We start from the raw sequence: 27,276 nt of genomic DNA, 5'->3' as shown, positions 1-27,276 counted from the left end.
TGACATCCTTTATGTCTAAGTAATGTATTCATTTTGACCTTATCTTTTTATATGGGATAAGATGTTTCTGTCAAACTGCTTTCTAGCTTTCCCACCATTTTTTGTTAAATAGTGAGCTCTTGTCCCCAAAACTTGAATCTTTGGGTTTTTTCAAATGCTAGCTTACTATGTCATTTACTACTGTATATTAGGTGCCTAATCCATTTCACTGCTTTACCACTCTAATTTTTATCCAGTACCGGATTATTTTGATGATTCCCAGTTTGTAATATAGCTTGATATCTGTTACTGCTAGGCTATCTTCCTTCATATTGTTTCACTGATTCCTTTGGTTTTCTTGGCCTTTTGTTTTTGAGATGACTTTATTTTTTTCTAGCCTTGTAAAATAGTTCCTTTGGTAGTTTAATTGGTTTGGCACTGAATAAGTAATTTAATTTAGGTAGAATTGTCATTTTTCTTATATTAGCTTGGTCTACCCATGAGCAATCAATATTTCTCTAATTATTTATATCAGAATTTATTTGTGTGAATAGTATTTTGTAATTGTGTTATTTTAGTTTCTGGGTTTGTCCCTGTAGGTAGATTTCCCAGTATTTCATTTTGACTGCTTTAGTGAATGGAATTTCCCTTTTTTAGCTTGTTGTTGGACTTTGTTGATAATATGAAGAAATGCTGAAGATTTATGTGGGTTTATTATAATCTTTGCAACTTTGATAAAGTTATTCATATTTTTTAGTAGTTTTTGAGGTGATTCTCTAAGTATATCATCATATTATATGCAATGATTATTAGTTTTCCTTCCTTCTCTATTCTAATTCTTCCATTTCTTTTTCTTCTCTTATTGTTATAGGTAGCATTTCTAGTTCAATACTGAATACAAGTATTGATAAATGGACATCCTTGCTTCACCCCTGACCTTATTGGGAAGGCTTCTAACTTAAGCCCTTATAGATGATGCTTGCCGATGATTTTTAGAGAGATACTATTTATCATTTCAAGGAAAACTCCATTGGTTCCTAATTTCTAGAGTTTTATTAGGAATGAGTGTTGTATTTTGTCAGTTTTTTCTGAATCTATTGAGATTATCATAGAATTTTTGTTATTTCATTATTGATTATGTCATTTTTGCTGATCATTTTTCTAATATTGAACCAGCTTTTTATTCCTGTTTAAATTCCACTTGGTCATAGTATATGCTCTTTGTGATAGATTGCTGTAATCTCCTTGTGTTAGCATTTTATTTAAAAATTTGCATTGATAATCATCAAGGAATTATAGTTTTCTTTTTCTGTTTTTTTTCCTGGTCATTTTAAAAAAGGAGTTGAAACAGGGAAGTATAGAGTCCCCATGAGAAAGGAGGAAGGATAGATTACATGTTTGTGTGTGCCTACGTCTATATATGTTTGTGCGTCTGTAGGTATAAATGTCTCTGTGTGTCTCTGTGGGGGTGTATTATGTGTGTCTGTGTTTTGTGCATGTCAATATGTGTATTGTGAGTGTCTGCATATCTCTATTTATGCTCATATGTAGTACAGTAGACAGAGCTCTGGCTCTGGAGTTAGAGGATCTGGCTATAAACCCTACCTCCATTGCTTGAAACAGCCTCTCCCTGGGCCTGTTTGCTTTTCTTTAAAGTGGAGGTTTTGGACTGGATTGTAACCTCTGAGGTCTTTTCCAGATCTCTGATCTCTGAACCTGTTTATTTGTGCATGTGTTTCTGTGTGTCTCAGTGCCCGTCTTTCTGTATATGTATGCCTTTCTTATGGGGGATCCTTTCATAAGGGGGACCCCTTATGGGGGGTATGTGTGTTTGTGTATATTTATGTACTTGAGTCTACACATTTCTTTGTAGATCTATATTAATCAAGTATGTATGTATGTATGTATGTGTGTGCATTTCTTTTTGTATATTCCTATTTGTTGCATATAGATATTCTATGAGATTTTTGTGGAAAGCTGAGGAAATAGCCATATGCTGATAGAATCATAGTCCTGTGAACTTAGCTTTTCATGTGCTTTATAATTTTTTTAGGCCATTGTTGAGGGTTTTTCCTAGGTTTTGGAGGGAATCTGTGGTTGGAGAAGCACCAAGGAATTCAGCTAGTATCTTGGCTAAGGTGACCAGCTACCATATTTTTGCTTGATATAATCCATATAGTTTGTCTGGAATATATGATAAATGAAAACAGAGAGAAGTAGATACACCTGAAGAGGGAGGTTCATTCGAAGCTACTAGAGGACTTTGAAGGCTAGGATGAATGTACATATTATTGGGTAGGTAATAGGGAGGCACAGAAAGTTTGGGAGCAAGGGAGGAATGTGATTAGAACTGGATTTTAGGGAGATTCATCTTGAACTACTTTTGTTTTTTCTGTGTTTCTTGAACTCTTTTAACAGGCTGGTGAATTCTTGGATGTCTTCTTAGAATAAGGTTTTAAAAAAGCATAAAATAAAATCCATGGAATTTCAAAGGAAATACCAACTTTATTGAAATTTGATTAAAATGCATATATTAATAAATATTTACATCCACATCCACATCCACATCCACATCCACATCCACATCCACATCCACATCCATATCTATATCATCTATATCTATATCTATATCTATATCTATATCTATATCTATATCTATATCTATATTTATATCTATATCTATATCTATATCTATCTATATTTATATTATTTATATTTATATTTACATTTATACATTTGTTAATATGTTCTTGAGCCCTAGGTTTGAAATTTCTGATTGAGAAACATTTGCATGAGAGACTGGCAGCAATAGGCCATTGAGTTAATCCAAGTAAATAGTGTTGAAGTCTGTAGTAGATCTGGTAGTAAAGTCTGTAAAGTAGAGTTGCTTGATGGCAGTTTGAATAGAGAGGAAGGAAGCAATATGCTGACTATTGCAGAAGTTGAGCCAAGAAGATCTGGAACCATTTAGGTTGGGATAGGCCAAGAAAGAAAAGGGTTAAAGGCAACTCCAAGATAATGGGAACTGGGAAAATGGTGAAGTGGTGAAGTGATAGAGAAGTCAGGAAGAGGAGCTAGTTTGAGGGATTGGAAACAGGGGCCAGCTGGAGTTAGCTTGAACCCCCTCTAGATAACAGATTGTTAAATTTTAATTGTGAGCATTTATAGTTCAGAAATGAGCAAAATACAAATCAAGGCTTATTTTGTTGTTTTATTGATTATTGACCTCTGGGGAGGAGCCAAGATGGCAGCATAAAGCCAGCATGTTCTCAGAGCTTTTCCCTTCATAATACTAAATGAAGCCTCTATGCTACAAATCCCATTAAAAAGAAAAAAAAAAGAAAAACAGAAAAGACCAAAACAAGTTTTCAATTGTAGACATTGTGGAGGATCTTCAGTGAAGGTCTGTTTTGGGATGAAGGGAAAATAAAGTCCAGCTGGGTGGGAGAGCAAGAAAGTCAACTGGGGGCTTTTAGCCACAGTTCAGTCTAGGTCCTAGCAGCTAGACAACAGCACAGGTCCTGGCAGCTAAACAGCAAGCCTGCAGGGACAGTCCCAACCCCCAGACAAAATATGAACCCTGGGAAAACTGGGACAAAAGACAGGACTGGGTTGGGAACAAACCACTGCATAGGTAGAGCTTGGACATAAAGGAGAAAACAAACCTCTGCAAAAGCAAGGCCTGGACTGCATAGGCAACATCTTGGCCAACAACAAGCCAGGGATGAGACCTCAGCCCCAGCATAAAAAACTTGGGTCTGTACTCTCTATACCCAGGAGCAAGAGCTCAAACAATAAAAATAAGCAAAAACCTAAAAGAGTGCCAACCATAGAAAACTACTATGCAGATAGAGATGATAAAAATACAACCTCAGAAAAATAAAGCAATGACAAATTACCTACATGGGAAGTCTCAAAGGAGTCTATGAATTGGATTCAAATCCAAAACTTCATAGAAGAACTTAAACAAGAATTAAAAAGCCAAATAAGAGAGGAAGAAGAAAAATGGAAAAAATGACATGAGAGCCATGCAGGAAAATTATGAAAAATTGACCAAAAAATCAACTCCTTTTAAAGTAAAAATAACATATTAAAAATGCAACTCTTCAAAAAATAAAATTGAACAACTGGAAAGGGAATGCAACTTAGTAAGAAGTAAAATTAGCGAACTGGAAAAGTAAACACAAAAATTAACTGAAGAAAATAAAATCCTAAAAATTAAACTTGGACAAATAGAAACCAATGAATCTGTGAGTCACCAAGATTCCATCAATAAGTTTAAAAGATTTGAAAAATTGAATATGATGTAAAGTACCTTTTAGGAAAAACAAATGACTTGGAAAATAGATTCGGGAGAGATAATTTGTCAATCGTTGGTCTACCAGAAAGCCTAGATCAAAAAAAGAGCCTGGAAAATATCTTTCAGAAAACCACAGGTTGTGAAAACCTGGGCTGTTTACTCTAAATTTATGTATTTCACATTTATTTTAATTCTTCCTTACTCATAGAGTTCAGCACTTTCTCTGATGAGGGCATCCTATGCTGGGCAATCTGTGCCAATGTCTCCCATACCTTTACAAGAAATTTGTAAAGTTCTTAAGACAGACCTTCAGGTGTCCTACTGCTTAGTGTACTGAGAGGTACTACACTTAATTAAATCGGAAATGATTTTACTTTATTAAATACTTAGAGATTTGTAGTACCCTAGAGAGAGAGAGAGTAGGAACCTACCTAGAGGGGTTGGACATAAAGAGATGAGGAAGTGATATTGTCTTAATTCATGCTTTAGTAACATGATTGGGGTACTAAAGTTGGGGGAGTATGGGAAAGTGTGTACCTGATACTTTGTAGGGCAATGGTTGGAAGAGAGTATTACATAGAGAGATTGGAATGAAAACATTACAAAAAGATTTTGCTTACCATGACACTGTTTCATTATCTAGGCTTAAAATCTGCAAAAAACAGATTGAAATTTAAAAGTGCATGCTACTACATTGTTTTTTCTTACTGGGAGCTGGTTATTAAACATATATCTGTATTCAGCTTTCCAACTGAAAACCCAGCTGAGTAATAGAGAAGAAAGGTTTACAGAAATGACAGAAAAGCAAACCTCTTGGGAAAGGGTAAGGAACTGAAATTATTAGTAAAAGAATGATGAGAGCCTATACAGTGACAGGACTCTGGTAAAAATTTTTGTTTGAAAGAAGGAGGCCTAGGGGTGGCTAGGTGGTGCAGTGGATGTGGTGGCTAGGTGGTGCAGTGGATAGAGCACTGGCCCTGGAATCAGGAGTCCCTGAGTTCAAATTTGACCTCAGACTCTTAGTAATTACCTAGCTGTGTGGCCTTGGGCAAGCCATTTAACTCCATTTGCCTTGCAAAAAAAAAAAAACCTAAGGAAAAAAAAAAAAGAAAGAAGGAGGCCTACCTAGGAGGACTGTGGCTTAGTAGAGGAGCATTAGGGTTTGAGGCTTGGCCTATCCATGACATATATTATTATCATTCTAGGCTCCATTAAAGTCAAGAAAGAAGAAATAGGTCACAAAGAAGATCCCATGGCAAGAGGAATCTGCATTGAACTTAATGGAGGATTTTTTTTTTCTGTTCGAAGTGATAGTTGGATACCAGAACAAGAGACAGGGAAACTGTGAGATCCTACTCTTTGAAGGGTTTTAAATTTAAGCTTTAGAGTGAAAAAAAAACTGATTGGGATAAGGAGACCTGGGTTCCAGTTGAAGGATTTGCTACATGACCTCAGGCAATTTGTTTCCCTTTTCTAGACCTCAGTTTACCTATTAATAAAATAGGTCCTTCATCTTTCCTGCTTTCCCCAGACCTGTTTGAAGATTAGATGAGAAAATGATCCAGTCTGAGATTTAAGAAGTATATTATCAAGAGGAATTATTTATCACTACTTTTTAGTCTATTATTATTATTATTATTATTATTATTATTATTATTATTATTATTATTATTATTATTATTATTTCCTGGCTTAGCCTAGCCTAGCCTAGCCTAGCCTAGCGTAGCCTATCAGGCATAGAGACTTATGATCTTAAGCAAGCCACTAACCTTCGGGTAAACATAGCTGACTCATCTGTAAAATGGAAACGAAAACATTTATACTACAGCACTTAGGTGGCAAAATGACTAGAGCACTATCCAGCCTCAAATATATACTTGTTCTGTGTCTCTGGGCAAGTTACATAACCTCTATTTGCCTCAGTTTCCTCTTCTATAAAATGGGAATAATAATATCACCTATCTCTGAGTGTTGTTTTGAGGATCAAATGAGATAGCAATTGTAAAGCACCTATGACAATATCTAGCCTACAGTAGGCACCAAATTACTGTCAGCTATTATCACTTCCTTCACAGATGTGAGAAAAGTGTATTGTGAATGGAAAAAATAAGAGAAAATGGGCAATTTTTTCTTCTTACTTCTGCTCCTGTTAATACATTATTATAAAATTTAGATATAGATTTATTGATAGTGTGGATTATCATGTCATTTATTAGTATTGTTAGAAACTAAGTTTAAAATTAACCTAGTTTATTATTCTGGAGAACAGGCTGACCTCAGAGGTATTCCAAGGGAGCCAGAGAATTGGAAGGAATGCTTAGATTCACCCAGTGCTTCTTTGGCGTCTCTCAAGTCTTATTTTGGGTCCATCCAAAGCTTATGCTTTGGGTTCCCCAAATTAGATTGACTTGGCTGCTAATAGACATCTGAAAACAGCTCTTCTCTTGGAGACTACCAACTGCCTAGTGATTCAATCAGACACATATCCTTATGGCCTTGTCAAAACTCTCTCACAGTTGAGAGTCACCCTTTCTTTCTAGTTTTTTCTCTCTACTAAATGATCTAATGAATTTCTTTCTAAAAAAAGGATTGCAGATTTAGGGGTTTGTTCTTGAAAACAATGATAGCTAGCTAGAGAGAGAGAGAGAGGGAGAGAGAGAGACAGAGACCATATCTTGAATTCTTGTCCAAAACTCTGGGAATACAAACATAAGCAAACAAGACAATCTCTGCTCTCTTAAGGAACTTCCATTCTAAAGGAAGAAGATAACAGATAAGGGGAAGATAGAGATTAGAGTGTGGGGTACTGGTGGAGGCAAGCTGTGAGTGAGGGGATAGAGAAGTCTGCTGAGTGAATATAATCGGGTGAAGTGAGGGGACCCAGAGTAGTCCTGGCTAGGGAGTTGCTAGTGAGAAGAGCATGTATCTGGGCATAGGCTTGAGAGAAAGTGTACCTGTTAACTTCTTTGAGGCAGAAGCATGGATTGAATGACCTCTGAAGGCCCTTTCCTGCCTCTCCAAATACCCTATCTTGTTCTATATTAATTTTCTCCCATTTGATTTTGCAGTTTCATTTTGCCCTTGGAAGCCATTCCTCCCCATAGAGTGTTTCAGGGAGTATTTATTTTCATTGCTGAAAGTATGATTTGTTTAGGGAGTATTGCCTCCTTTTTCCTTTCCTTCTAATGCTGGGGACATAAGCTAAGGATGTAATCAGACCTTAGAAAGTTGGGACAATTCAAGGTCTGTATATTTCAGGACAGATTTCAGAATATTATGAGAAAAGATAGATGTAGAGCTGCCCCAGAGTGAAGGCTGTTGCCTTAGAAGGCAGTGGTTCTCCCTACCTGACACTGTCAGGGAGAGGCTGGAGGACCACCTGTGGTTGACAAGGAGGAGGGAATTCTTGGACCAGTTGATCTTCAGTTATAATCTGTCTGTGAGATTTTGAAGGGAATATTGACTTGACAGGCAACAAGCATAGCCTAAAAGGAAAGATTTTAAGATTGGGGTCAAAAGTGCTCATTCTCTAAAATCATAAAGCATTTGTTTAGTGGGTCAGGCTAAATTTTTAAAAAAGGGCAAAACAAACAAAAGAAAACTGAAATCTGTTTCTGCTTTTGGAGCATACTTTTTTTTATTAAAGATTTTATTTATTTTGAGTTTTACAATTTTTCCCTTAATCTTACTTCCCTTCCCCCACCCCCACATAAGGCTATTTGTTAGTCTTTACATTGTTTCCATGGTATGCATTGATTCAAATTGAATGTGATGAAAGAGAAATCACATCCTTAAGGAAGAAACATAAAGTATAAGAGATAATAGGATAAGACAATAAGTTTTCAGTTTTTTTTCCCTAAATTTATGGCAATAGTCCTTGGTCTTTGTTCAAACTCCACAGCTGTTTCTCTGAATACAGATGGTATTCTCCATCACAGACAGCCCCAAATTGTCTGATTGTTGCACTGATGGAATGAGCAAGTCCATCAACGTTGATCATTGCCCCCATGTTGCTGTTAGGGTGTACAGTGTTTTTCTGGTTTTGCTTATCTCACTCAGCATCAGTTCATTCAAATCCCTCCAGGCTTCCTTGAATTCCTGTCCCTCCTGGTTTCTAATAAAACAATAGTGTTCCATGACATGCATATGCCACAGTTTACTAAGCCATTCCTCAATTGAAGGACATTTATTTAATTTCCAATTCTTTGCCACCACAAACAGGGCTGCTATGAATATTTTTTGTACAAGTGATATTTTTACCCTTTTTCATCATCTCTTCAGGGTATAGACCCAGTAGTGGTATTGCTGTATCAAAGGGTATGCATATTTTTGTTGCCCTTTGGGCATAGTTTCAAATTTCTCTTGGAGCATACATTTTAATGAAGAGAAACAAAATGTAAATACCTAGGTATTTTAGATTTAGGAATTGAGTTTTCTTGGAGGCCATCCATCCAGCCGAATCCCCTTATTTTACAGATGAAAAAACTGATATAAAAGGGACTTGCCCATCATCTTCAGACCTGCCTTCTCGTCCTTGTTTCATCACTAACTAGCTATATGATTGTGAACAACTTAGAGCCCAAACTTAGTCTGCTACCCACATTCTGCTTCTATAATAAAATGGGTAGTTGGACTCCATCTTTCATATTCCTTCTGGCTCTACTATTGTGTGATGTGTGATGGAAAGCATTCTGTACTTGAGATTAGGAGAGACTTGGTACAGTTTTAAGCCATTAAAGCAAACTGAGCTATGACTTCTGGGCCACCTTGCATGTAGTATTTTTGCTAACCTCAAATCACTAGAATATGTTGTCTGCCATCATCATCATCATCATCATCATCATCATCATAATCATCATCATCATCATCATTGAAGCTCTCAGGATTGAAATTAGAAGAATATAATGGTAAATTGTTCTAATGAGGAAGAAAATAATTTTTTTTAATAGTTAAGTTGGGAGCAATCTAATTCAGTTAAACTGGGAGCAGTCTAATTCAACAAACATTTATTTGCCCACTATTTGCAAGACATTATGTGTATGTGCTCCAGTTACAGAGTCAAAGAAGCTTACATTCTGCTGAGGGGAAACAACATGTATAGAGATAAGTGTATACAAAAAATATACCAAATATATGCACAATAATGGGATGGAGCAGGGGAAAACATATTAATAATAGAGGGGTGGTCCCATTTGAGTCAAGTATCTAGGATATGGATATTCTAAGAGATAGGACTAAGAATGGTCAGATCTGTACTTTAGGAGTATCAAATTGGCAGCTGTATGGAGAGGCTAGCAAGAGGAAGTCCTATTAGGAAGTTATTGTCAGAGTTCATGTGAGAGGTGATGACAATACGGCCTAAAATGGTAACTGTGTGAGTAGAGAGAAAGGGATGGGGATAGGACTTATAGAGAAGTAAACTCCACAAGATTTGGCAGTTGACTGGATATTTGGTGAAAGGAACAGGAAAGAATTGAAGATAGCTCCTAGATTGTAAATCTGGGTTCATAAGGATGACTGGCTATTCTCTTGACAGGGAAGTTTGGAAGAGTGGTGAGTTTCAAGGGAATGTTAATGAGTTCTGTTTTATTCCTACTGAGTATGAGATGCTTACAGGACATCTAAGAGAAGCTCAGTAGTCAGTTGGTGGCATGGAACTACAACTGAGGAGGTATGAGGGTTGAATACCCTATAGTTCCATATCACCAACTGCCTGCTGGACATCTTCATAGAGTTGGTGAGTGAACCCATGGGAGCTGATATGGTTTCAAAAAAACAGTGTAGAGAAAGAAGAAATGAGGGCCAAAGATAGAGCCTTGGGAACTTGATATATATGATGATTTGGCAAAAGAGAATGATAATGAGTTGTCAGAGAAATGGGAAACCAGTGTTCGAAAATCTAGGGAGTTAGTATCTAGAAGGAAGGGGTGGTCAATAAGGAAGAATGAGAATTGAAAAAGAATCATTAAATTTAAAAATTAAGAGACCACTGGTAACTTTGGAAAGAGCAACTTCGAAATATGATGGTAGGATCAGAAGACAGATTGAAGTAAGTTAAGAAGTGAGTGAGAGGGCGGCTAGGTGGCGCAGTGGATAAAGCACCGGCCCTGAAGTCAGGAGTACCTGGGTTCAAATCCAGTCTCAGACACTTAATTAATTATCTAGCCATGTGCCCTTGGGCAAGCCACTTAACCCCATTTGCCTTGCAAAAACCTAAAAAAAAACAAAACAAAAAAAAAGAAGTGAGTGAGACATGAGCGAGTAGAAATGCTGAGTATCGACAACTCTTTTTAGGATTTTGATTGTAAAAGTTAGGAGAATAATAGGAGAGGGTAATAACTTGAGAGAACATCAGGGTCAAGTGAAATCTTTCTAAGGATGGAGTAGGTGAGCATATTTATAGACAGAGGGATGGAGCATGGATAGAGAAATTGAAGATTAAAGAATGCTCAGAGTTCAGCTCTCTGAGGAAGTATGATGAAAGAAGTAAAGAGTAGAAACCAAGGTGGATGCTAGAGGAAAACCAAAGAGAAAACTCTTGCTGCTTGGGATGGTTTTGGTGATGATAAGCAATAACAGAAAGGGAAATTTTTCAGTTATGGAAGTATCCTTTGAACCGAGAAACCACAAATGGTTAATAGGGAATAGAAATTTAAGAAGGAGATGGCAGAAGAGCATCTCACTGCCTTTAGTGATATCACATCACCAGGCTTGGAAGTAGATGAATTATATCGACTACTGGATAGAAAAACTGACTTCAAAATGTGATTGCTAAGTTGCTGTCCATGATCTTTGAAGAGAGCAGAAGGTTGTAGAAAGGGTCAGTCAAGAAGGGCAGTTGATAAAATGCTGTAAAATTTTAAAAAAGAAAACAAACAAGCAAGTTATATGTGGTAGATTTACTTTTTCGTATGCAATCACCTTTTTGTGCCCTTCTATGTGTTTGGAAATGTCCTGTTTTTATTGATGACTGTCAAATTCATAATAAAAAGATGGGAAAAATCATGGTGAAAAGGAGAGCTGCTGTAAGATTAGGGATAGACAGAAGTTGTCCCAATTTTCAAAAAGGGGAAGAGGTTGAATTCTTTAAATTTTAAGCCATCGAATTTGACAATTCCTGGCAAAATTTTAGACTGAATTATTAAAGGAATAGTTTGGGAGCACTTAGAAATGGAAGTGGTGATTACTATAAGCCAGCATGACTTCATCAAGAACAGACCATGCTAGACTAACCTCATTCCCTTTTCTGATAGGGTAACTAAATTGGTAGCTCATAGGACTGCTGCAGACATAGTAATACCTGAATTTCATCAAAGCATTTGACAGAATCTGTCACAATATCTTTGTGGGCCAAAATGAGATATATAGGCTAGCAGATAGAAAAATTAGGGTGGATTCATAACCCTGGAATGACTGAACTCAGAGAATGATGACTAATGGATTGATTTTGACCTGAAAGAAAGTCATTAGTGGTAGCTTTAAGATTCTGTGCCTATTCTGTTCAGCATTTTTATCAATGAATTGGGGAAAGGTTCATTACATTTTTAGGTGACAGATTTGGGAGAGATAATTATCATTCTAAGTTGCAGAATTCATTAAATCATCAAGCATTTAGTATGTTCCTATTGTGTGTTAGTTCTCTTCTAATAGGTTAGGTGGAGGGGAGTAAAGTATTAGAAAAGAAAGGAAGGAACTGTGAGGGGCTTTAAAAAAGAAATAGAAGATTTTGTACTTGAGCCTCCAGGTAATGGGGAGCCACAGGAGTATATTAAGTAGGAGAATGATGTGGCTAAAACTGAACTTCAGGAAGTTTACCTTGGCAGCTGAATTGTGGATGGACTGGAGTTGGGAAAGATTTGAGAAGGGTATCATGATTGGGATAGGTACCTGCATCATGGGGGCGGCAGCATCAGAAAAGAGAAGGGGACATGTACAGGACATGTTGTGAAGAGAGAGTAGACAGGAGGTGACAGCAAATTGGATATGAGGGGTGAGAGAGAATGAGTAGTCAAGATTGAAACTGAGGTGATGATCTTGAGTGATTGAGAGATGGCACTATCCTTTATAGGAACTTCTTCTCTAGGGAATTGAAAAGAAGAAATGGTTTGAAGGGAAAGATAGGTTCAGTTCTGTACTTGGTGAATTTAAGATCTCTGTTGGCCATTCATTCTGACTGAGATGTGCAGCAGTTAATTGGAGGTCAGGTCAAGGCTTTGTAAATAGATTTCAGGATCATCCGCATAGAGATGGTTATTGAATCTATGGAAGCTCATGAATCAAAATAGTATAGAAAGAGAAGAGAAGAAGTCCTAGGACAGAGCCTTGAGGGACATCCATAGTTAGAAGATGTGACCTAGATGAAGGTTCAGCAAAGGATAAAGAAAAGGAGCAGAGAAGTGTTATGGTATAAGAAACTCCAAAACTTTAGACAGGCCAGAATATTGGGCCAAATGTAATATAGTGATTTTAATAGCCTTGAAGCAAAATGCTACAATTGTCTTTTTAACACATGGAATGTCAGAGGTGTGATGAGAGAGCAATTCATATAAAAATTATTTGAGGGCTTTAGGATTGTAGACTAATGAGTAATAGAGAACAGACTTACTTTTGGGGATCCCAGAAGGCAGAATTTTGTGGAATTTTCTGGGAGGCAAATTCTGACTCAACACCAGAAGGAAGAACTTAAAAACAGTAATAGCTGTCTCCTGTAGGTAGTAAGCCTCCCTGTCATTGAAGGTGTTCAATTAGATGCTTCCTGTTAGGGAAGCTGTTAAAGTGATTCCTACACCGGTTGCAGTGTGAGGAAGTTGAACTGGATTATCTCTGAGATTCCTTCCAGCTCTGACACTTAGGGATTCTTTCTCTTTATTGGAATTGTAGTATGGATATGTACAGACATTGTATCCTCTTTATCGCAGGGACACAAAGACAGATAGATGCAAGTGGGACTTTCATCTTTTCTTCCTTTCTTCCCTTGTTTTGCCTTGTCTTTTCCCACTTCCCTCACCTCACTTTCTTCCTTCCTTTTACTTCTTTTCATCCTTTGTTTTTTCCTTTTTTCCCATTCTTCCTTAAAAAGCTGTTATGGAATTTGGCATTTGGATTTGGGAGAGAATGGACTAGGAGTAAGGTTGGAATCATGGTGGTAATGCCTATTAGTCAAATCTCTTCCTTACTCAGAGTTTGTTTTCTCATCTTCTTATCAATTAAATGGAGACAATAAACCTTATTCTACCCATCTCAGTTGTTGTGAGGAAATGTTTTATAAACCCTAAATCCTTGGGTTGGGAATTGTTATTGTTTCTTATAAGTTAAGGGTTTTTTTTAAAATTACTATTATCTTCTTATTCTTCATGTGGCAAGAGAGGGTCATGTAGGTAAAATGAGTCAGAAAGAATGCTCAACATTTCTGGCATAGTTCATTCTGTCCCTTCCAAGGAGAAGGTTCAGCTTTTCTTTCAGGTTGTGAATTTGAACAAAGTGGTCACAAATACCTTTGCATAGGATTCTGCTGCCTCATTAGAGAGGACCTTCCCAGCATCCAGGTGGAACATGGACTATTTCCTGAGTAATCTTGAAATCCCATAAACAATGAAGTTATTGTTTATAGTCTTTCCGGGCAGCGAAGGGCACTGGATTTGAAGGTAAAGGTTTTTTGTTTGAATCCTGGCTCTACAAGACATCGCACTTACAAACCTCTAGTAATAAGAAGGGGTTGAACAAGATAGATACTCTTTGAGGCTTCTTCCAGCTCTGAATCCTCTGATGCTCTGATTTGGGCACCCCCTAGCTTCAGGAAACTGGATAGAGCTTAATCACTCACCATGCAGCACTTTAAATCATGGGACATCATGACCCCACAAGAGTCTCCATTGCAGTGTGACTCAGAGGCCATTGGCAGGACATGTGTTGGGCATGAGCAAGCTGCAGAATTTTATTAATGACCACTTGCATAGCAGACAAGGAATAGAAACCATCCTCCAGGACACATTGGTCTCTAGAAAAGAAGGATGGGCTATTGAGAGTGAGGGATAATGAGTGGATGCCTAACATACTGCTCCAGTATTGACAGAATATTAAAGAACCTAAGGAAGGTCTTTAATGCATTGTGCTGAGAAATTGGGAGACAGGTCAGATAGCAACAACTGCCCAGGAATAGAGGCTTAGGAGGGGTGTGATGAGAGTCAGATTGAAATTGAGAAAGCAGTGGATCCCTTAATATCTAATTAATATTACCCTGAACCCCAAAGACTCTCTCTTTCTTGGGACATTATAGGGAAGTTGAACCCAAGTTCCCAGATTGTTCCTAAATGTTTCTCTGCAGATGTTCACCACCTGGAGTCCATGAGCTTGCTTTAAAAAAAATGATAACTGTATTCTAATGTCTTTGGTTTCCTTTGTAATCTTTTGTATTTTATTTGATATATTTAAAAACCTGATTTTGAGAAGGGTCCACAGATTCCAATAGGTCATTTTGTACACCCAGGCCTCAGCATAGTACCTCATATGCCTAGTAGATACTCAGTAACTCAGATTGATTGATTGGCTGCCAGAGGGCTCCATTAGAAATAGAGGCTAAGTACCCCTTCCCCTGGGTTTGAAGATTTTTTCCTATCCTCTGTCCATCCTTATAGTCTTCTCAAAATTCTTATTTTGAGGATTTAGGATTAAATTAGAATTAAAAGATTTTAACCTCAGCTCCACTATTATTTTCTGAATGACTGCAGACCAGCCTTTCAAGTTCCCTGGGCCCCAGTTTTCTCATTTATAAAATGAAGGTTTTTGGACTAGATGACTTTTAGGGTTCCTTTAAAGCTGAGTCCTATGATACTTTCTGAGTAGAAAGAGCCAGGCAGCTCCTGAGCCCCTTGTGTTCCCTGCGGGGGCAAATACCCTGCTGTGGGGCTGGCAAATGGGTTGGGTGAAGTGGCCGGTTGTGGGCGTTCTCGGCTGTCCCTGCTTCCTCCTTCATGCCGTAAACAGGATCTTGGCTGTTGTCCAGCCAAGGCAGGGGCTTTCTGGTAGAGAACAAACAGCCCCCTTCACACTGCCAGAGTCCTGCTGGAAAGGAATGGGGTTCTGGTGCCAGGGGATTGGGACCTAGCCTGTCTCCCCTGAGAGAGGCTGGAGGGAACTAGGAGGCCAAGCCAGCCTTTGGTGTCTCCAGGCTGCTTGGCTAGTAGCTGTGACTGAGGATCAGGGTGAGCAGGCCAAACGCCTCTCTCAGGTCTTTGTCCACCCCACCCCCCCTTTCCTCCCTCTTGGCCCAATTGGGCCTTCCTTAGGGGGCTTTCATAGATTCAGCTTCCGCTCCACCCCTCAGGTTCCAGATGCCAACCTTCAAGTTAGAGGGGACCAGAAAAAGCCTTTCAAAACTTCCATGATTGCCTGTTGCCCTCCAGATACCCAACAGGACTCTCCTTCTTGACAATCTCTCCTTTCCCCATGACCTATTGTCATTTTACTTAAAATCATAGAAACCTCAAAGCCCATGCTTTACAGGAATCCCCTCCCCTACAACATTCTTAATAAATGGTCCTTCTTCTTCTTCTTCTTGAAGATCTTTAGTGATGGGGAACTCATTACATCCCAAGGCAGCCCATCCTGCTCTGGGATAGATATGTGGTCATCTTAGGAAATTTTTTTTCTGAATAACTCTCTACTAGTGTTCTTAGTTCCCCCATCTGGGACCAAAAACAACAGGTCTAGTCCCTTCAGATAACTCAATATCAATTTTCTACTTTAAAGCCCATCCTTAACCTGGGTTCTGAAAGGTTTTGTTAGCAAGGTTCCAGTTAGAAAGGTTACAAGGATGAACCTGTGATGTGCTGGGTGTTTGGCATTTATGGAATTCTGTAAGGAATGATGACTATTTTTGCAAAGCTATTTTCAGCCATTTTTGAAAGATTGTAAGGAGCAGGGTAAATATGTTTTCCAAAAAAATGGAAGTGAATGATAGTTGTAAAACTAAAGACCAGTGAGCTTGACTTTGATTCTGGAGAATGTTGTAGCATGGATTATTAAAAAGATGGCTAATGAGCATTTAGAAAAAGTTATACTACATCAAACCAATTTCATTTAGAATTAGGTCAAGCCAGACTTTATTTTATTTTATTTTTTGAGAGGGTTACTAAGTCAGAAGATTTCTAATCTTCCAATAATCAGTAACCAGGGAATAATCTAAATATTTTTTACCTAGCTTTTGTTATCTGGATTTTTTTTAAAAAAAAGTTTTTTATTTTGAAATATATATATATATATATATATATATATATATATATATATATATGTATATACATACCAATAAATGTTTACGTTTCCACATATCAGGAAGATCAAAGAAGACTGCATATACAGCCAGCTTTTGATAAAGTATCTTATAATGGTAATGTAGAAAAGATAGAAAGATGTGAAGAATACAGAAGTAGAATCCAATGGATTTAAAAGTGGTTGTTCATTTAGATTCTAGGGGTTGTCATTAATAGTTTCTTGTCAGATTGTAAGGTCATCAAATGGATTGACCCAGGGCTCAATGCTTAGCTTTGTACTGTTAACATTTTGCCAGCAACTTAGCACATTCTTTATAACAGAAAGCTAAGAAGAGAGCAAACACATTAGGTAACAACCAGGATCGGAAGGCAATCTTGACTGGCTAGAACATTAGGCTGGCATTAAAATAATGTAATATAATAGTGGTAAATGTAAAGTCTTATACTTGGGTTTAAGAAACTACTTTCACAAATACAAGAAGTAGATAGTTGTTTGGTTGGGGAAAAAATAAGAACTTGAATTTTTGAGTCAGACTAGAAGCTTAATAAAATCAGTGGAATGATGGGACTGCCCAAGAAACTGATGGGACCTTGGGTCCCATTAAGAGAGGCACAGTTTCCAGGAATGAGGGAGCAAAGCCATGTTTGACTTTTATCTGGTCCAGATCCCATCTAGAATATTTTGCTTAGTTTGGGATATTGCAATTTTGGAAGGATGTTGATAAGCTGCAGAGTATCCAGAGGAGTATAGTCAGACAAGTGAAGCAGCTTAGGTCTTTTCCTTATGGAGATTATTTTAAGGAATTTGGGATATTTAGGTGGGAGAAGAGAAGATGCAGGGGGGACAGACAGGACTATATTCTATAAGTGTTTGAAAGGTTGGAAAGGAAGAGAATTAGACTTGTTCTGTTCAGGCAGATCACAGGGCAGTGGATAAAATTGCAAAAGGATAGCTTGTGATAACATAAACTTCCCAAAAATCAAAGTTGTCCCAATTATATGCGTCTTCCTTAGGAAGGAGTGGGGTTCCTCTAACTGGAGCTCTTCAAATAAAGAATGAATGACAACTTACCAAATATGCTGTAGAGGAAATTCTTCTTATGATATATGTCTTACCCCAGTTTCTAGGATTGGAGGGCAGAAAAGAAAATGCTAGCAGTATACTGGAGGGTGTGGTGAGGGATGTAAGATCTTCTGGGGCAACCTTGATTTCTAGGATTATAAGACTATGAAGTTCAGTTTATTATAATAATAATAATAATACTATATATATATATATATATATATATATATATATATGAGTAATATAAGATATATAATAGGATAGATGATTCCAGAGTACACAGTAGAAGGTAGGGAAGTATGGGAGAGATTCTTGGGAAGGAGTGGAGTGGTCCTGAAGAGATGGGGGAAATGGGACCAGTAGCATGGGAAAGGATATAGGAGTTTTTGTCCAGGTAATCTTTGATTCATATCACAGAGGGAGAGGAAGAAAAGGGAGGGAGAGGAAGAGGAGGATGATAAGAATTTACTAAAATTTAGTTGGAGGATCAAGTTTGTTAAATAAGATAAGACATTGCTCACACCCTTCTCAATAAGCATTGGGAGTTCATCCCAGGTTTCCCACTCCCCTATGTCTGATGTTAGTTTGACTTCCTCCCTGAAAGGAGGTCAGGGCCTCCAGTCCTAGGCTGGATCTTGTGGCTTGGTGAGAAGAGGCTTGGTATTTGGATCTTTGGTGATTGTGGAAACCCGATATGCCTAAGTTGATTCATTCCTTCTCTGTTTGCAACCTGGAAGCCACTTATGTGGTAGTGGTGGTAGGAAGATGGAATGTTGTCTCTGTGAAGAAAAAAAACAGCCAGCAGGCCTTTTTTGACTGAACAGAGTGTTTGAAGTAAAATAATGTGAAATAAGCCTGGCAAGGTAGGTGGGAGCTAGATTGTGTAGGGCCTTAAATGCTAAGCTGAGGTTCTGTATTTTCCCCAGGAGCTACTAGGGAATCCCTGAAGATTTTTAGGTAGGGGGTGATGATTAAATCTGTGCTTCAGGAATGTCAATTTGGCAGTTGTCAGGAGGATGGATTGGAGAGGAAAACCTGGAAGCAGGGAAACTAATTTGACGGCTGTCACAGTAGCTAAGGCAAAAGGACTTGTTGTTTTGTTGTTGTTTTGTCCTTTGTTTTGGAAGAGGACCATGACAATCAGGGAGGTGGTGCTAGGACACACAAATGAACTGGATTTAAGTGAGGGGGTGCTATTAAAGTTGCCAGCCTGACTTTCTCCTCTGGAGCTTTCTGGGGCCAGATATGGATCAGAACCCTGGAGATGGTTCTGATTGCCATGGGAGCCCTTGACCTTTTTAAGCTTAGGTCTTTAACTGGTCTCAGTTTGAGCCGACACCCATTTAGTGATTAAGGCAAGTAAGAAAGAAATGAAGCAAAGAATGAACTTTTTTTGTGTAGTCAAAAAAAATCAATCTAGGAGGGAAAGACCCTCAGAGTTTCTGGTGCAGATCATGGCAGGCAAGAGGTGATGAGGGAGGGGTATTTGAGTCCTGGCCATACTTCTGCTCACTTTGAATTCTTTTTTTCTGCTTTAATAATTTCCCTATCCTTCAAAGCTTAAACCAAATCTCACCAACTTTATCCCTTTCCATCCACAATAAACTTGCCCCCTATGAACTCAAAATTTATTATTTGTCCCACAAAATGTTCCTGGTCTGTGTCATTGTGAGGAATGAATATTTCTCTTTTCTATTTAATAACTAATTACTATATTAGGATCAAGGGTTTTTCCACTTTTCTATTTCTAGAAACCAACTAGTGTGAGAAATCTCTCTTTTTTTATTTCTTTAAATTTCTTTATTTATTTATTCTCATTTTGTACAAATTTTTTTTTACATTAATAAAATATACTTGTTTACAAGTAAACAAAATACCCCTCCCCCCATGAATATAGATAGACTTGCTTGGGTGAAAAAGTAAAGGGGAGAGAAAAAAAATTAAAATTAAAAAAAAATAGTAATAATTGTAGGTATGGCTAGGTGGTGCAATGGACGAAGCACCAGCCCTGGAGCCACGAGCACACGAGTCCATATCCAGTCTCGTAAACCCAATAATCACCCAGCCATGTGACATGCAAGCCACCCGATCCCCACTGCTCTGCAAAAACCAAAAAGAAGAAAAAAAAATACCCAAAATAAAATAAAATAGTAATAATAGTAGGGGTGGCTGGGTGGCAGACAGAGCATCTGCCCTTGACCAGGAGCACCTGGGTCCGAATCCGGCCCCAGACACCCAAAGATCACCCTGCTATGTGGCCCCAGGCAGGCCACCCAGTCCCACTTGCCCTGCACCCTCCCCCAAATAATAATAACAAAAAATGTGCTTCAGTCTTTGTTCCAACACCATCAACTCTGTCGTGGGTGGATCACATTCTTTATAAGTCCATCACAAAAGTTACTTCCATATTTTTCCAACGTTGCCATTGCTGATCACAACTCCCTCCTTTCTTATTTCTCCACTACCATGTACTATATTTTCTCTCTCCTTTCACTCTGACTCTGCTGTAGGGTCGCTGAGTGGCACAGCAGACAGATCCCTGGTCCTGGGGCCAAGAAGCCCTGAGCCCCCATACCACCCCTTAGGCCCAGAATCCACCTGGCCCTATGGTCCTGGGCAGGCCATCCAATCCCAGCCCCTTGCAAGAAGTAAAAAAGAAAATGTGTTATATCTGACCACTGTCCCCCCATGGTCCATCCTCTCCTCCTTTATTCATGTCCCCACCCCTTCCCCCTGCTCCCCCCTCCTTCTTACTCCAGTTGTCTATACCCCATTGAGTATATTTGCTATTTCCTCTCCTGGCCATCTCTGATGAGAGCAAAGGTTCCCTCATTCCCCCTTGCCTCCCCCTTTCCATATCATTGCAATAGCTCATTGTAATTAAAAAAAAATCTTATTATATGAAATATCTTGGCCAATTCCCCCTCTCCTTTTTCTTTCTCCCATTCCATTTCCCTTTCATTCTATTGACTCCATTTTTACACCATATTTTATCTTCGAATTCAGCTTTCTCCTGTGCTTCAACTATAAAAGCTCCCTCTACCTGCTCTATTAACTGAGATGGTTTATATGAATATTATCAGTATCATTTTTCTATACATGCAGTTCATCCTCATTAAGTCCCTCATATTTCCCCCCTCTCCTCCAATCTCCATGCTTCACCTGAGTCCTGTATCTGAAGATCAAACCTTCTGTTCAGCTCTGGACATTCCAAAAGGAACCTTTGAAATTCCCCTGGTTCATTGAAAGTCCATCTTTTTCCCTGGAAGAGGACATTCAACCTTGCTGGGTAGTTCATTCTTGGTTGCATTCTAAGCTCTTTTGCCTTCCAGTATGTTGTATTCAAAGCCCTACGAGCTTCCAATGTAGTTGCTGCTAAGTCCTGAGTGATCCTGACTGCAGCTCCACAATATTTGAACTGTGTCCTTCTGGCTGCTTGTAATATTTTCTCTTTGACTTGGGAGTTCTGGAACTTGGCTATAATATTCCTAGGGGTTGGATTTTTAGGATCTCTTTCTCGGGGGATCAGTGGATTCTCTCCATTTCTATTTTGCCCTCTGCTTCTAGAATATCAGGGCAATTTTCCTGTAGTAATTCTTTGAAAATGATGTCAAGGCTCTTTTCCTGATCATGACTTTCAGATGTTCCAATAATTTTCAAATTATCTTTCCTAAGTCTGTTTTCCATATCAGTGTTTTTTCAATGAGATATTTACATTTTCTTCTAATTTTTCATTTTTTTTGGTTTTGAAGTATTGATTCCTGATTTCTGGTAAATTCATCAATCTCCCTGAATTCTATTCTTTGTCTGAAGGATTTGTTCTCCTCAGAGAGTTTACTTATCTCTTTTTCCATCTGGCCAATTTTGCTTTTTAAAGCATTCTTCTCCTCAATAACTTTTTGAACTGTTTTATCCATTTGACCTAAGCTGGTTTTTAGCATGCTATTTTCTTCAGCATTTTTTTGAATTTCCTTGACTAAGCTGCTGACTTCATTTTCATGTTTTTCCTGCATCTCTCTCCTTTCTTTTCCCAGTTTTTCTTCCAACTCCCTCATTTGATTTTCAAAGTCCTTTTTGAGCTCTATCATAGCCTGAGCCCAATTTCTGTTTTTCTTGGAGTCTTTAGATGCAGGAGCTTGTGCTTCCTCATCTTCAGACTGAGTATTTTGATCCTTCTTAGGCTCATTTGCAAAATATTTCTCAATGGTCTTCCTCTTGTTTCTTTGCTTGTTCATTTTCCCAGCCTAAGCCTGTTTTTTGGGGTGCTTCCTGAGTTTTTGGGACACTCCCACAAGGGTCTCAGTGTGTGAGGTTCTGTCCTCCCTCTTGGTCTGTGAATGACCGTAAGCGCCCCCCTCTGCCACGGGGCCGAGGTGGGGGGGGCCCTGTTGTTCTATTGGGGGGCCTAGACTGGGATCAGGATCTGAATGTGGTCAGAGCCCCAGAGTCCTGTCCCAGGGGCAGAGGACAGAGCTCTGCAGTTTCTCTTCACTCCCCTCCCTCAGCTCAATGGGCTCATGCCCTGGGGGTCCTGCTTACCAGCTCCGCCTGTAGGCTGCTGAAAGACCAAGCTGCTTGCTGTGTGCCCTGGGGGCTGGGCTCCATGTGCTCCCTCTAGCAGAGGTCCCCCGTTGTTCCCCCACTTTGTGCCTGGTGCTCCCCGGGGTGCAGCTCAGGCGACTCCCCCGCTGCTGTGAGCTGAGACTCCCAGCGCCCTGGGGCTGCCTCCAGGAGGCTGAAGTTCTTTGGCTCTGGCGGGCCGCCCCTCCCACCCCGGGGAGTAGAGCCTTTCTGCTCTTTTCCAGGTTACATTGAGTAGGAGAACTGCCTCACTGGGTCCCTTTGTGGGTTCTGTCTCTTGAAAGTTTAGAGTCCTTAGTTTATGAGTTTTTATCAGAGAGCTCCTAAGACTTGATCCCTTCATGTTGCCATCTTGGCTCCGCCCCCAAGAAATCTCTCTTAAAGATTTACCTAGGCCAAGATCTAATTAGACAGTAAAAGAAAGCCTAAGTTTGGACCAATGGATGTATTCCTGCTCATTGTGTTTGCTCAGATAGGTCTGAGGAAAGGTTGCTTCTCCCTATTATCAAGATAGGTGATATGGAAATTAGTGTCTCTCTTTGAACAAGATTTGAGTGACCTGAGTCATGTGTCCCAAGACCTTCATTTTAATATAGCCCACACTTGTCTTTTATGTTAACTAATCTGAGTTGATTGACATCCCTCAGGAACCCCTGTTTTTGAAAGGGCAAGTAACTGTGACCCCCACTGCCTTTAGGGGTCTTTGGTTTAAGAAAGGTGGACAAATCACCATCCTTTTATTAATAACCTGCTAGCCTTATTAATAAAATGATTAAATAATCTAGAAAGTATGTCTCTTGAAACCTTTTTTAGTCATCACATTGCTGTGATCTTTTCTTGGTGATGAGTCCTCTTTTCCCAACTAGAATGAATTTATTCAGTCTAATCCAATCCAACCAACAGTTATTAAACTCTAATACTATTCAGATACTGTGGCAATTAATAAAAAAAAGATACAGTTCCTGCCCTCAAGGAGCCTACAATCTAGCAGGAAAGGGGAGATAGCACTCAAAAGGAGGAAGGAAAGAGGAAGGGGTCAGCCCAGAACTGGGCCATCTTGATCACAGAGGAATTGAAAGCAGACAGAGCAGCAGATGTGGGTGGTGAGGGTCCAGTTTCTGCCCTCTCTGAAGGAAATCATTGAGAGGAGCTGGAATCTGTCCTTCTGTGTGCTAAAGGCCGGGGGGGGGGGGGAGGGGTGTGTTCAAGACCTCTGTCTTCTTCCTTTGCCTTCCTCCTGAACAAATAAATGTAGGACTCAGCCCCAGGACATAAAGTTGCTTGGTATTCTCTGAGCCGCCAATCTTCCATTCCTATTTATTGAATGTTGCTTCTGGATAGTGCCTTGTGCTCTGGGCTGTGCAGAGACAGAGGCATTCGATGTGGTTGGGGAGCTTGTAATATAGTTGGGAGACAAGAGTAGGTGCTGTACTTGGTTCATCTCTCTATCTTCCATGCTGCTGAGCCCAGGGACGGCAGCAGTGGGGGCCGGGAAATGTAGGCTGAATGAGTGAAAAAGACACACATGAACAGATATAGCAAAAGAAGATTCAAATAGCGGTGCAAGAGAGCGGTAATAGAGATAATAACACAGCTGTCACATAGAAGGGGACTCAGATAAAAAAAGATCAGACCTGGAAGAACCCTCTGAACACAGAATGTCAGGGCTGGGAGGGGTTTTAGAACACAGAATGATTGAGCTGGAAGGGCCCTTAGAACAGAGGATGGCAGGGCTGGGAGGGGCCTTAGAACACAGAATGTCAGAGCTGGGGAGGGTCTTAAACTATAGAGCACGGAATGTACTATATAGAAGATGGAAATCCCAAGTTTGTAAATTTGGGGCTCTTTTGACTTGCTTCTCCCTATTAGTTACTAGGTCCCATTGATTCCATCTCCATAACATCTTTAGAATCCAATGGGTTTTTTTCCCTTCCTTTCACAAGAATAGCAGCGCACCTGTTGCCCTAGCTTTTTGCAGGTCTTTCTTCCTCCGGTTCCTCCCTTCTTCTCTTCCCTTCCCTGTCTAGTCTGTCGCTTACAGCCCCACCAGAGTAATTTTCTCTATGTCCAAGATTTGTCATATCATTCCTCAAAAGCCTCCACTAGCTCCCAGGTGTCTATCTATTAAAGTTCACTCTCCTCACTTCAGCATCTTCTACCTTTCTTGCCCTAACTTTACCCCCCCCCCTTTACTGCACTCTCTTCTCCTTCCACATAGCACCCACCCCTCTGTTCCTTGGCCATGCATTGGGCTTTCATGCTTTCTTTCAGTTATTTGGTTTCCCAGGGTCTGGAATGCCCTTCCTCTATCTTTACCTATTGGCTTTCTACCCATCTTTGCACAACCAAAATGTCACCTTTTCCAGGAAGCCTTCCTCAATTCTCACATCTTTAATTGCTTTGCTGTGGGAAATTCACATTGCACTTTATTTTGCAACCTTTTGAAGGCAGCTAGGCGTGATGGCCTTGGAGCCAGGAGCATCTGGATGACCTAGAACAGGTGACATCACTCAGCTCTCTTGACTCAGGTCAAGGCAACTAAGAAATCTACAGGTCACTATAGGTCACTATAGGTCATTAAGAAGGTTCTGATCCTTACTAGTTGAGGGAGTTCCTCCCTAGGCACTCCTAGTGGCTGGGGGCATTCCTTCCTGGAACTCCTTTGGGTTGAGGAGTTTCTCTGGGAGCTTCTATTGGCACAGGAACTTCCTCTGGGGGATACTGATGGCAACCTGAGTTCCTCTGATACCTCCTATTGGAAGAGGGAATTCCTCTGAGACTTTCTATTGGTAGAGGAAAATTCTTCTGGGTCAGCTAATTGACAGAGGAGGTTCCTCATTGGGAGCTCCTATTGGCAGAAGAAATTCCTCTGGGGGATCCCAGTGGCAGAGAGGGTTACTGTGGGAGATACTCATGCCAGAGGAATTCCTCAAAGTCCTCCTATTGGTAGAGGGAAATTCTTCTGGGTCAGCCAATTGACAGAGGAGGTTCCTCATTGGGAGCTCCTATTGGCAGGAGAAATTCCTCCAGGGGATCCCAGTGGCAGAGGGAGTTCCTGTGGGAGATACTCATGCCAGAGGAATTCCTCAAAGTCCTCCTATTGGTAGAGGGAAATTCCTCTGGGAGCTTCTACAGGCCGAGGGAGTTCCTCTGGAAGCATCTCTTGGGATAGGCAGTTCCTATTGGCAGAGGGAGTCCCTCAGTGAGAACTCCTATTGGCAGAGTAAATTCCTGTAGGAGATCCATTTGGCAGAGAGAGTTTGTATGTTCCTGTGGGAGTAATTCCTTTGGCAGTTCCCTCTGCCAATGAAATCTCAGGTGGAATTTCTCTCCTTTGCTTTAGGGCTAGTTCTTGTGTTGGTGGTGTATTCCCCAACTTGGCTCTGTGAGAGCATGGCCTGCCCTATAACCCTGTCTCCATGCCTTAGTACTTCCAGAGCATGCATTTAGCCAGTGTTGTGTGGGGTTGCAATGGAAAGGGCCTTGGAAGAGAGACCCTAGTAAGGATGCTCTTAGTCTTTTACAGGGATATATAGGACTCTAAACTTTAGAAAAGTCAGAGCAAGAAAGGCAATGGAGACAAGTAATGACTTAATGCTTCCTTCTCATTTAAGAAAAAAATAAATAAATAAATTCAGGCTCAGAAAGGGGAAGCAGCTTGCCCAGTGATAGATGCTGTGTCAGTGATAACACTAACCCAGATATCCATTGTTCTCTTCATTTGCATATCACACAATTCACTTTGAATGTACAAAGATTTTACACTTCTGGAGTTTGGAAAACCTGAGTTCAAATCCAGCCTCTGAAGTTCTCATTAGCTATCTGTCCCTAGTTGAGTCATTTAGGGGGAATCCTAAGCATCTGCCTCCCAGGGCTGTTATGAGGACCCAATCAGATAGTGTTTGTAAAACACTTAGTACTGTGCTTGAACCAGCAGGCATTATATAAATTACATAAATATATAAATTCATCATCATCATCATTAGTAGAATTCCATTAGAAAAAAAAGATTCCTTTGGAGAACCAGAGAAGACTTCCTGGAGGAAGTGGATTTTGAGCGGGGTCCTGAAGTATGAGAGTAGAGGCAGGTCTCCAGACTGAAGAGCATGAATGAGGATGTGTCAAGGCCCTGCTGGAATATGATGTCATTTGAGAGCAGATCAAACTGAAGAAGTTTGGAGCTTGGGCCTGGAACGTCCCAGTGAGGGCTATGGACCTGTGATTCTAATCTCCAGGAAGGCAATGATTGTCAGAGGGAAGAACACTGAACTTGGGAGTTCCAGCCTTAAATCTGAATTGAGGGTCCCCTCTTCTGTCCCTGTAATCCGGCACTCGCTTCCCCTTCCCAGGTCTCACTTTCCCCATCTGAAAATGGCAGAGTTAGACCCGATGACTTTCATTATCTCTCTGTCTCTAAGCTTCTGATCTCTGTAATCTCTTTGGAGCCCAGTACATGATGTGTGAATGATGTGTGGAATTAGATTTATTGAGTGATCATAGGATTTTGAGCTGGAAGAGTCCTTAGAAGGAATCTCATTAAGCCCTAGAAAATGAGACCCAGAGAAGGGGATTAGATTTGCTCAAGGTCACACAACCAATGAGTAGAACATCAGAGATTCAAACCTAAGTCTTCCATTAGACCATACCAAATGAATTTCTTCAGGCAGTAGGGAGCCATGGAATGCTAATGGAGGAGGCTGGGGGACCTTGATGACAGCAGGGTTAATTTGTGGAATGGGATGGATCTAATTTCTGGCTTGGGGAATGTCTCTAGGTTATGGAGCTTTCTTGGGGTGGGGTTTATGTGAAGAGAAGGGGCTACCTGTGTTAGGTTTCCTGTTAGGGGATAGCATAGATAGGGGCATCCCAGTGGGTGTTAGGGCCTGAATCCTTTTTGCACAGTGTATTTCTTCTATCTGCCATCTCTTTGTGAACTCTGGGTGTTGAATGGCCTCAATCTCTCAGTCCGCTAAGCAAATACAGACACATTACATATTCCACTGAACAGCAAAATTAAATTTCAAGTCAGCTTAGGAGCCTGGGCTTCAGGCTCTTCTCTCCCCCTCCTCCCTCTCCCCAACCTG

General features: G+C 40.0%; 1 protein-coding gene across 6 annotated transcripts in view; it reads left to right on the top strand.

Moving 5' to 3' along the window:
* Nucleotides 1-27,276, top strand: part of TSNARE1 (t-SNARE domain containing 1) — a 278,385-nt gene that overhangs the window by 32,207 nt on the left and 218,902 nt on the right. Inside the window, exon 1 of one of the 6 annotated variants that reach the window (XM_074202837.1) lies at nucleotides 2,691-10,016. The exons of the other annotated variants lie outside the window; for them this stretch is intronic. The gene's annotated coding sequence lies outside the window, so the exon portion shown is untranslated. Of the gene's footprint in view, nucleotides 1-2,690; nucleotides 10,017-27,276 lie in introns of those variants that run through there. 6 annotated transcript variants of the gene reach the window in all.

Source organism: Macrotis lagotis, chromosome X, assembly GCF_037893015.1.
Source record: "Macrotis lagotis isolate mMagLag1 chromosome X, bilby.v1.9.chrom.fasta, whole genome shotgun sequence".
Classification (NCBI taxonomy): Eukaryota; Metazoa; Chordata; class Mammalia; order Peramelemorphia; family Peramelidae; genus Macrotis; species Macrotis lagotis.
This window is presented reverse-complemented; position numbering and strand designations above follow the sequence as displayed.